Genomic DNA, 11,324 nt, shown 5'->3' with positions numbered 1-11,324 from the left:
TTTAAGTAGAAATTAAACAATGCAATGCGAAATGAATAGTCTTTTCCAGATCAGCCGCCATTCTGTATTACCTGCAGAATGATTTTCTTTTTTCTTTTTCTTTTTTGTGAGTGATGCACTACATGTGGAACATAATCTCAATGCTATGTCTTACTAACATGTCTAGGAAGCTCTGTCTTAGAAATTATTTTTTATTACATGCAGAAAAATGTGGCTTTTTTTTTTTTTTTTTAAATCATGTGCCTTGGGTAAGAAACAGTTTAATGGCAAGATCAACTTCATGGAGCACTAAAGATTTTCTTTGATAGATGGATGTGTTTCTCCGGGACTTTCTGCTTTAACTTAAAAATGCTTATTAAATTTTCAAGGAATGCCTTCTCTTAACTCAGAGTCTGCCTATTTTCAGACTTTTACAGCAGGAAATAGAACGAAGGATGTGTTTTTCCAGATGTTTCCAGCTTGCTTTTCATCAGTTGAGCAGTTTTATAAGTGATACCCAAGTTTGGAATAATTTTGAGCTATATTAAACTGACAATGAAGGGGTCTATTTAAAATTTTTAAATGTGTTGCAGTTTATACTTAAAATTGCTTTATCAAGTTAGAAATCATGGATCACTTTAGCTACTGATATGTTGGGTTATTGGAAAAGTCATGATGCATATTTGCATAGAAAAACAGAAAAATATGTCATGACTTTTCTGAAGACCCAGTGTATATGTAACAGACTTGATGTTTTGAACATTTTATTGTTTAAATTCATGCCAGCAAATTTGTTTTAAGGGCAACAATTTGAGGTCAATTCTAAGCTCAAAATTTGACCTTAGAAATTTTTTCTAAAATTATTTTATTTAGCTGTTTATGTGCTGAATATTAGTCTAAACAGATTCGACAGGAGAAAGCAAACATAATCTGGGGTGGGGGGGAGGGGAGAAAACTGTGTCCAGACCTATTTTTTTTTATAAAGATAAAAATATTAAGTTAGTTTGGATATTTTGTCACTGACAAATGATCAAAAGCTCTTTGGTAGATGTGTAGGTTTTGGAAAGGACAGGAGAAAAATAGATGGCAGGCACTTCGGGCTTTCTCAAAGAAGCTTAGAAGCTAAGTTTAAAAATGCCCCTTCGGATTTCCAAGAGGAGAAGACGTCATATCCTCAATTGGAAAGGGAACTTCCCTTTGTGGTGACTCTGGAAGCATGGCACGGCAGAGTTGGAACCTGCCAGGCGAAGAGTCAGGCTTTCAGATTATGCTGAAAGACACTCCATTTGTGACTGTAGTCAATTTTAAGATGGTCTAAGTGTGTCAAAGAGATAATGAAGTTCCAGAATAGAAACACACAAGTATGTGTGTATCTACATGTATACATGTGTATACATATAATAGTTCTGTAGTAGCAATAGCATGGGAATTGATGGAGGTTAGAAACCACATACCATTCTTTATATAATCCTCTTTGAACCGAGATAAGCAATAGTTTTCTATTTGTTTTCCCATAGGCCTTGGGCTTGGCAGGGTTTGGAATGGATGTGACTCCATAGAGACAAATAGCATATTATAGTTGAGTCTTGGCTTTGGAAGACCAGCAGATGGTATAGTGGTTACATTGCTGGACTCACACGTGCTTACCATGATTTGAGTCCTGGACCAGGTATCTTGAAACTCATGCTGTGTGCATGTGTGTGTGTGTATGCCCAAGGTCCCAAGAAGAGAATGGAGGAAAAGGGATTGCTGCATGGCCATTCTCCATTGGCTTAAAACTCATGCCTGTTATGTGTGTGTATATACCCAAAAGACCAAGAGGAAAATGGAGGAGAAGGGATTGCAGCGTGGCCATCCCTGCCTGGGGGGGATGGGGGGTGAGGGGAGAGGGGGGCGATTCCTTGTTTTCTGTCTCTCCATCTCTCTCTCTCTGGTGGGCACACGTGATCTATAGCAAAAATCTCTCTCAAACGAAAATCAACAACAACAAAAACAAACTTAAAAATGATCTTTCAGCTTTGGGATCATAAAGACCTGCGTGTGAGTGTTGCTTCTGCCACCCACTAACTGGAGAGCCTTGGGCTATAGTTCTTATTACCTTTTCTAAGCACAGTTTCCTTATCTAAAAATTGGTGCCAATGAAGGGTTTTACCTCCTAGATTTGTTATTAGCCTCAGATGTAGTCACAGCCGTATATTGTTATGGGCCTGAAATTTGCAAGTAACTTAATTTTCCCCTCAACCTATCTCATCTCCATTGAAATCAAGGAACTAAAATGCTTTTAGGTAAATGTAAAATCTTTCTAATGTTTTGTATTCATGTTATAGAGCATGGAATAATAGAGTTGGTAAAAAATATGACTTTTGAATTCAAAGTGTGTGGGTTGGAATCATGAGCCCACCACTGCTTTCTTTCTTTTTTTTTTTTTTTAAGTTGATTCATTTCTTCATTTCTTTTGTGAGTGAGAGATAGAAGTAGAGAGCAGGAGAGAGGGAGAACTGCCAGCAGGGTCTTGATGCCATGATCCACCTTCAACCCAGCCAGCCCTGGATCATGGGCAGTGCCTGGCATACCTGGGGAGGTCTCAGGATACAAACCCTGAACCATCCCATCATGTTTTTACCACTGGACCACCTTCTGGCCCTGGGTCTACCATTTCTGATTTTCATGCCATCAGACAAGTTTCTTAGCTTTTGTATGTTTTCGTTTTCTCAGTTATGAATAGGCATCCCTGTAAAAACTATTTTGTGGGATTGTTGTAAAGATGAAATGAGACAGTGTCCAAAGCCCTGGCCCAGGGCAAAGCCTGAATGACTGTGAGCTGTTACCCTGGACCATCTGTCACCAGCAGACCAGGAGGAGTGTGCAGTAAGTTGTTTTCAGGGTGAGAGGTAGAGAAAGAGAGAAGCAGAGCGGTGGACAAAAAGGAAGTTGGAAAAGAAGACTAAACACAAATGGAAAACAGAAGGCAGGTCATGCGTAGGTTGTAAAGTATAGTGTCACCACTCCGTACAACACTTGGCTTGGGCTTTAGCATCATCTCTGAAAAACTAGTCTTCGAAAGGCATGATTACCCATTCCTTATGGAAACATTGATTAGAAAGTAGCTTGATTGGTTCTATTTTAATAAATTATTTATGTATTTAATTTTAATTATTATTATTATTAAATTTGCTATAGAGCACATGTGCTCACCAGAGAGAGAGAGAGGAGGAGTGGGGGGCAGTGAGAAAGCAAGCCTCCAAGTCTCTGGGACTCGAACCTCATTCAGCCATGTGGAAGTCAAGCATCTCAACCACCATGCTACCTGCTGGCCCCTGTTCTCTTTTAAAAAAAGATCTTTGTACTAAATTTTTATTAAGAATAAGGGGCCAGCTCTATGGTGCAAGGGTAACAATGTGCTCTCAAGAGAAGCTGGATCCTACAAGGTGACTACGGTTCAAATTCCCAGCTTGGTCAGCCTGGAACATACGGGGAACACGTACAAATGTCCAGGACCTCAGAGGCTGGAGAACTGGGGGAAGGGGATCTTGACTATGGCCAGGTCTCTCTCCTCGCAGTTGCTCAGTTGTACATGTGTGTGCACACACTATCACGAGTAAAGGGAAAACACTTTAAATTTATCACGCAACTTGTAAGATGTGCAAAAAGGTACAAAGAAAATAAAATATATACTCATCACTGAGTTTCATGAACTAGCTTCATTTTCACGGCCAATACAGTAAACTGAGTCCCTCTGGGTAGCACTCCCTCCTCCCAGGGGCAGAAACCACAACTTTTAATTCCTTAAACCAGTGTTCTGAATTTTTAAAAATTTTACTATGATGTATGCATCTATCTTTAAGCAATGTGCAATACTGACTATTCTTACATATTTTCTTGTAAAATGTATTTACATGCGTCAGCTTTATATAAATGGTAGTATATTGTAGTATGCCACTAAGAGCCTTCTTTCTGCTAAGCATTGGATTGTAATTCACTTGTAATATTACACAGAGGGGTGGTTCTTTCATTTTCACACAGCAGCGTCGTCCATCATGTGACTACAGCACAATTCATTGATGACATTTATTGCATCTTTACTTGAGGGACATTTGTTTCTTTTTCTTTTGCTATTACAAACAGTGATGCTATGAATATTCAGGTGCCCAAGTTCTGGCATACATGTGCAAACATTTCTCTAGGGCAGCACTTTCTTGACTTTTTCTGAGTTCTGGCATGTGTAGAAAATAGTTTTGGCAGGCTGCTCACAACTACAGCAGCTGGCCCAATCCTCAGGCCTCCACTGGCCCTAAAACCGAGTGGTGGGCAGCCTGGTCACACCTGGAGCTCATTTACTTTGGTCGACGGGTAGGACAGTTCACATAAGGTGTAGCGTGGAGTAGACTAGCTCAGCGTATGGTATGCATATTTTAGCTTTATTAGATATTGCCAAATTGTTTTCCAAAATAGTTTTACCATATCTACATCCAACCAGCGGTGTGTGAGTTCCTGTTCCCCCACATCCTTACGAACATTTAGAAATGTCAGACATGTAACATTTATGTTGGTCTGATACTCTTCTACTTTTAGACCTTGTCATTATATTGTCTGCTGTATAGTGTCTTCAGAAAGTTCACAGGTATTATGAAAAAACAATGTGTAGGATTCAAAACTTTATTTTATTTATTTATTTTTTTGCATTTAGAAAACTTGTTGGGAGCGGAACCAGCAGATGGCCTAATGGCTATGTCACTGGACTCCCACGTAATCAACTGTGGTTCGAGTTCTGGACCCAGTGGCTTAAACTCACGCTGGGCGTGTGTGCGTGCGTGCCCAAGATCCCGAGAGGAGAATGGAGGAGAAGGGATTGTGGCGTGGCCATCCCCCCTGGGGGGGTGATTTCTCACTTTCTGTCCCTCTGTCTGTGTCTCTCTCTGTCTTTCTGCCGAGTGCATGTGCCCTATAGCAAAAACCTCTCCAAAAGAAAAAAAAAAAAAAAAAGAAAACTTGTTGGGAGCAATAGGTGGTACAGTGAGTAAGGAACTACCTGGACTCCCACATGGCTGACTGCTGCTCAAGTCCGGACCTGGTGACTTGCTTTCTCACTTTCTCTCTCTCTCCCACTCTGGTGAGCACACATGCTCTATAGCAAATTAAATAATAATAATAATAATATTAGGTTGTCAGAAAAGTCACAACCGTTTTTCTATGGAAAAAAAAAAGTGTCATGATTTTCCCAACAACCCAATAAATAAAATAAAATTAAATAATTTCTGAAGCTTGTTCATGTGAGAGCGGAATCTAATTTTACCTCTTCTCTTTGGATAATGAATTGTTCCAGGGCTATTTATAAAATGTTTCTCCTTTCCTTCCACAGATCTGCAAGGCAGCTTTTCATATATCAAGTGCCTATGCAAATTCCACATTTATGTTTGCAAATTATCAAACAGAAATGAAATCAGAATAAAGAAAAGTTTCAAAACTCTGTAATTCCTTCCCCCCCGAAATTGAAGATAGTCCATTGTCATAAGAGGACTTGAGATCTGAACCAGATGGGAAGGGAGAGCCTGGGATCTGGTCAGTAATTTATATGGTGTATGTGCCCTTAGGGCAAATGCCTCAGCCTTTCTGACTTTGGGTAGAAGTTTGGGTTCCTTTACTTCGTGGTTTGTGGTAAAGCTCTTCCGGAAGTAAGGAAACGGAGCACCCTGCCCTTACAGGTAACGACACTGGCCACGTACAACCAGATCGTCACTTTTGGGATCAAAATGTTCAACACTGATTCCTAGCAGGTTGTCTTGTCACCCTTGATAGCAGGTCACCGGACATAAAGCCTGATGGCCCATACAAAGGGACCCCTTGGGATTACTTTCCCCTGCTGTGAAAAGAAAGGCCTGGAAGGTGATAAGACTTTGGCGTGGCAGGGACTGGCTCAGTGAAGCAAGCCTTTAAACTCTTTGTCCTTGGTTTTCTTACCCATTCAACAGTCCACCTGGGAATAGAACTGAAGTGGACATGAATATCCCGACAATACCCTGGAAGCATTTTTAAACCATCTTAAAATGTTAACAAACTGACTTTTGCCAGTTTATCTAGTTGGATTTTAAGACTGAAAGTTTGATTACAAAAAATAGGGACCATGGAGCAGGTGTTATCTCAAAAAACTTTGGTTTTCGAGTGTGTGAAATGTCATTAAGCCTAACTATAAATCACAATCCCATAGAACAAAAGAGCTTCCTGGTGACTTTCAGAGTCTGTTGGATGGCTTTATCCTTGCTCTGAAAGATGAGTGTATTTTCATTTTATAATACCAGAAAGTCATGCTTGGGATAAATGTTAGCTTAGATTTTCTGACTCAAAAAAAAATACTGTTTGTTGAATAATTTTCCCACTTCATTCTATAATCTAAACTGGCCAACAAGCAAAGGCACTTTAGTGAAACTCACTACTGCTAGAAATGTGTTCAGCATTGCTGATGTATTTTCAGCAACGGGCAGCAAACTTCCAGAGCTACCTTGTGGGTAAACTCGCGATGAAGATCGGGGTGGGAAATTATTCTTTGATCTGTATAGCATTGTGGTCACACAGATCTCTCTTTGGGGCGAGGCCTACTTGTGAAGTAATAGAATAGTGGCTGGGCATCTTCTCTGGAATCATATCTGAGTTTCAGTGGTTAAGAGGAGGGTGACCTCTGCGAAAGATGACTTACCTCTCTAAGCCTTGGTTTGTTCTTTTCCCCATGAAGTGGAAATGATCATTTATTCACATGACTGGATTTTTAATGAGATGAGTTTTAGATTACACAGTAACCAATCAATACATGCTAGCTTCTTATATTATTGGTGTATTTTTATAATTTGTGATTTATTTTTATTCAGTTGAAAGTAGTTACACAGATTGAACTCATACTAAATTCTTTGCCCATTGGCTACAGAGTATTTCCAATTTATTTCCCAATGCCATAAATTTCTGGATACAGAATTAATATTATTTGCTTTAGCACTTATTTGATCTGGGTCAAATACAGCTTTTAAAAAGTGATTCCTGAGCCAGCTCATGGTGTAGTGGTTAAGGTGACAGGATCCCACTTGGCTAACCATGTGCTTCGTATCCTGACTGGGAAGTTTGAGAAAAATGCTGGGTGCATATATGTGCATACCCAGAATCCCAAAAGGAGGATAAGATGAAGGAAAAGGGATTGTGGCATGACCTTTCCCCATAGGGAAGGGGCATGGTGCTTTCTCTCTCTCTCTCTCTTCACCCCCACATCCCACCCTGGCGAGTGTGGCTGCCTTCTGGCAGATTAAAAAAAAAAAAAAAAAGGGACCAGCAGTTGGCGTAATGGCTATGTTGCTGGACTCCCATGTAGTCGACCACAGTTTGAGTTTGCACTATAGCAAAAACCTCTCTTCAAAAAAAAATAAATAAATAAAGGGTGGGGGGATTTCTGGCCTAGCCTTTGTTGGCACAACAATAGCACACTGGACTGTGGAGCTGGAAGCCATATACTGACACTGTTTAGAGTCTCTGGGTCAGTCAGCCTAGAAACACACCAGATGTATGTGCGTGTGCCAAGGTGCAGGGTCCAGGACTTGAACCACACAGTTGGGCATGTGGGATCCAGAACCTTATCCTCCATGCCACCTGGTGACCTCAAAAACTGATTCCTTTTTACAATCACTTAGATGGGTGAAAAATTGATTGTAAATGTAAGAGATCTGTTACCAGCAGATGGCATAATGGTTACATCATCGGACTGCCATGTAGTTGACTGCAGTTTGAGTCCTTAATTGGGCAACTTAAAACTCATGCCAGGTGTGAGTGTATGCTTGCCCAAAATCCCAAGAGGAGAATGGAAAAGGGATTGTGGTGTGGCCATTGCCCTGGGTGGGGGAGGGGGGCAGATTTCTTGCTTTCTGTCTCTCCAGCGAGCACATGCACCCTTAGCAAAAATCTCTCTTAAAAAAAATAAAAAAATAAAATAAATAAAGATAGACATGTTAAAATCCTTTTCTAATAGTTACCTACTTTGTACATAATATAATCTGAAAATAGTTTTGGAAATTGAGTGTTCTGATTTTAATTTTTGTGTCAGGACATTCCATCTCATAGACAAAAATGTCATATAGTTCTTTATTATGGGTCTCAGAGCCCCCTGACTCTTGGAGTGACCAGGACTCAGCTCAGTAAAGCAAAGCGTTCAATCTTTTCAACCTTGATTGACAGGTAACAGAGTAGACACATGAGATCCTTCACAGGCAACTGGGGAAGCTTGCTAGACAGGGTGGGAGTAGACCACCCTGTAGTAAAGAAAACAGCTCGTACTCATACCATGCAGCCCCAAATAAAACAAAAAGCCAAGAAAAAAACATGTTACATATGCTTTCTAGTTTTGCATTCTACATTAGTCGAATTATGATAATACTAGGTCAATTCTAACTCACTTGCATGTACAAATAACCTTGGCTGTTAATAAGTACATATTTTATCTAAACAGTAACATATTGGGTTTGTCTAGCAAGTGAATATACATTTTTTGCTATGAAATTCACCATATATATTTTTTGTCTAGTTATTCTTCTAAACTCTTTTTTTTTTTTTTTTTTTAGGTTTTTGTCGTAGGGTATATGCGCTCACTGGAGAGAGAGAGCAAGAAATCACCCCCCTCAGGGGGAATGGCCACACTCCAATCCCTTCTCCTCCCAGGAACCTGGGGCATACATGCACATGAGCCTGGCATGATTTTCAAGTCACCGGGTCTGAGACTCAAACCGTGGTCAGCCGTGTGGGAATCCAACAATGTAACTGCTATGCCATCTGTTGGCCCCCTAATACTATATTTTTATGAGGAAATTTTCCTCTTAGTATTTACGAAAATACATATGACTGCATACTAAATATTTTAGAATGAAACATTTGAGTCCTTGTAATTTCCCCAAATTATGTACATAATGTTTCTCTCTGAACGAAAAGTGCTCCTTTACATTTCTATTAATAAGAATGTAACTCCTACAAATACAATAAAAGCTGTCCTCATCCATTTTTCATGCTGGATCATTCTCTGATTAGAGGTGGATACCTGGGAACACAAAGAATTAATTAACAATAGCTAATTTTCACCTTTAATATTTTCCACATTCTACTTCTAACACTTAAGATACCTATGCTTCATGAAATGTTCCTAGTATATATTTTTTTCTCTTATGAATTTGTCCTTACATGGAAATGCATCACCCCCACACATGTACAGATAAATTTAAGTAAGAAATTGTTCATTTTGTTTTCAGAGAAACAAAGTTATGTCCACCTGTAAATGTCCTTAAGAATATTAGACTTGGGGGGAACCAGCAGTTAGCGTAATGGCTATGTCGCTGGACTCCCACGTAGTCGACCGCGGTTCGTGTCCCAGACCCGGCGGCTGTAAACTACTCCCACGTAGTCGACCGCGGTTCGTGTCCCAGACCCGGTGGCTTAAAACTCACGCTGGGCGCGTGTGTGTGCGTGCCCAAGATCCCGAGAGGAGAATGGAGGAGAAGGGATTGCGCCGTGTCCATCCCCCGCGGGGGGTGATTTCTCACTTTCTGTCTCTATGTCTCTCTCTGTCTGTCTGGCAAGCGCACGCGCCCTACAGTGAAAATCTCTCCAAAAAAAAAATTAGACTTGGGACCAGCAGTTGACATAATAGCTATGTCACTGGACTCCCATGTAGTCGACTGTGGTTCGGGTCCCGGACTCGGTGGCTTAAACTCATGCCCAGCACTTGTGCGTGCGTGCCCAGGATCCTGAGAGGAGAATAGAGGAGCAGGGATTACAACATGGCCATTCCCCCCAGGGGGCGGTGATTTCTCACTTTCTGTCTCTGTCTTTCTGGTGAGCTCACATGCCCTATAGAAAAAACTTCTCCAAAAAGTAATAATAAAAATAAATAAAAGAACATTAGATTTACCAGGACTTTTTGTTTAAAAACCTTTAGGTGAGGGAACCAAAAAATTAACTTAAAAGGACTAGAACCAAAACTGAGAGATAATTTTACTGTGGCTACTCACACATTAACACGTACAAAATATGAATGGATTTCTAAAATTTTTACTTCTGTTGTTTACCCCTGGTAATGGTTCTGTTCTTCTTATTTATACTCATACTTTCATTAGCCCGTATATTTTGATGATTACTGTGGACACACTCAGTTTTTATCCAAAAGGTAGCCAAGTTTTCGTTTCTGTGAGTTTATTTCAAAAGTATTTCTTAGGAAATGTGTATGTTTATTTCTTCTAAGAGAGGTCATATGGGAAGAGCAGGGAGAAGCATTCCCCTTTGCAGGGTCTTCTGACCAAGATCTGCCCCCACCCTTAGCCAGCCTGAATCATGGGTGTGCATGTGTGTGCCTGGCATGTGCAGAGTGGCACATGAACCTTGCAACATGAACCTCGGATGATCAGAGAATATTGCTTTCCTGATGCATTGCCACAGATGGGCTCAAATTTGTCTTTTAAAAAAGTTGCAGAATATCTTGAAAGTGACTTGGAAGCAAGTATCTCCGCCTATATATTAAAAACAGAGGACTTCTGCTTCTGCATCTTTTTTTCAACCATGCACAGGGATGATATTAAAAAGATTTGAATGCTGTATGGTGCGGCGACAACTGGTTAGGAAGTGGCCTGTGATCGTCTTGCTGGGACAGATCCTAACTCTACTTGTTGGATCGTGGCAGGAGTTCAGGGCAGTGGATGTGATGGGACACTTCTGGGATTGGAACACCGGCTTTGAAGAACTAGTATGGAACTGCCTGTGTGACCATGCACTGCCACAGCCACTCCAGGGATAAGTTGCCCAGATTGTGATAGGAAGAAGGTAGAATTTAATACTGATGGTCACAATAAAAATACTTCTTAATTGGCTTTATTTATTTTTTTAAGAGGTTTTTGCCTTAGGGCCCATGTACTCACTGGAGGGACAGAGACATAGAGACAGAGAGAGGGAGGGAGAGAAATCAGCCCCCCGGAGAACTGGCCACACCGCAATCCCTTCTTCCTTTCTCTTCCCGGAATCTTGGGCATGCGTGCACTTGGGCCTGGTGTGATTTTCAAGCTACTGGATCCAGGACTTGAACTGCACTTGGCCATGTGAGAGTCCAGTGACATAACTGCTACACCATCTGCTGGCCCCAAATGGCTTTAGTTTTTGATGAAAGAATCAGGGCCCAGCTTCGCTGGCACAGTCAACATCATACTGCACTGCAGTACTGGAAGCCACGTGGCCACCTGAGAATTCTGATACCTGCCCTGATCGACCTGAAACTGGGGGCTCCCATAGGTGCCCAGATCCCAGCTGGAGGAAAACTGGAGGAAAGCAATCACAGTGTG

The sequence above is a fragment of the Tupaia chinensis genome, unplaced genomic scaffold, assembly GCF_000334495.1.
Source record: "Tupaia chinensis unplaced genomic scaffold, TupChi_1.0 Scaffold000647_1, whole genome shotgun sequence".
Classification (NCBI taxonomy): Eukaryota; Metazoa; Chordata; class Mammalia; order Scandentia; family Tupaiidae; genus Tupaia; species Tupaia belangeri.
The sequence above is the reverse complement of the archived record's forward strand: the minus strand, read 5'-3'. Positions refer to the sequence as shown.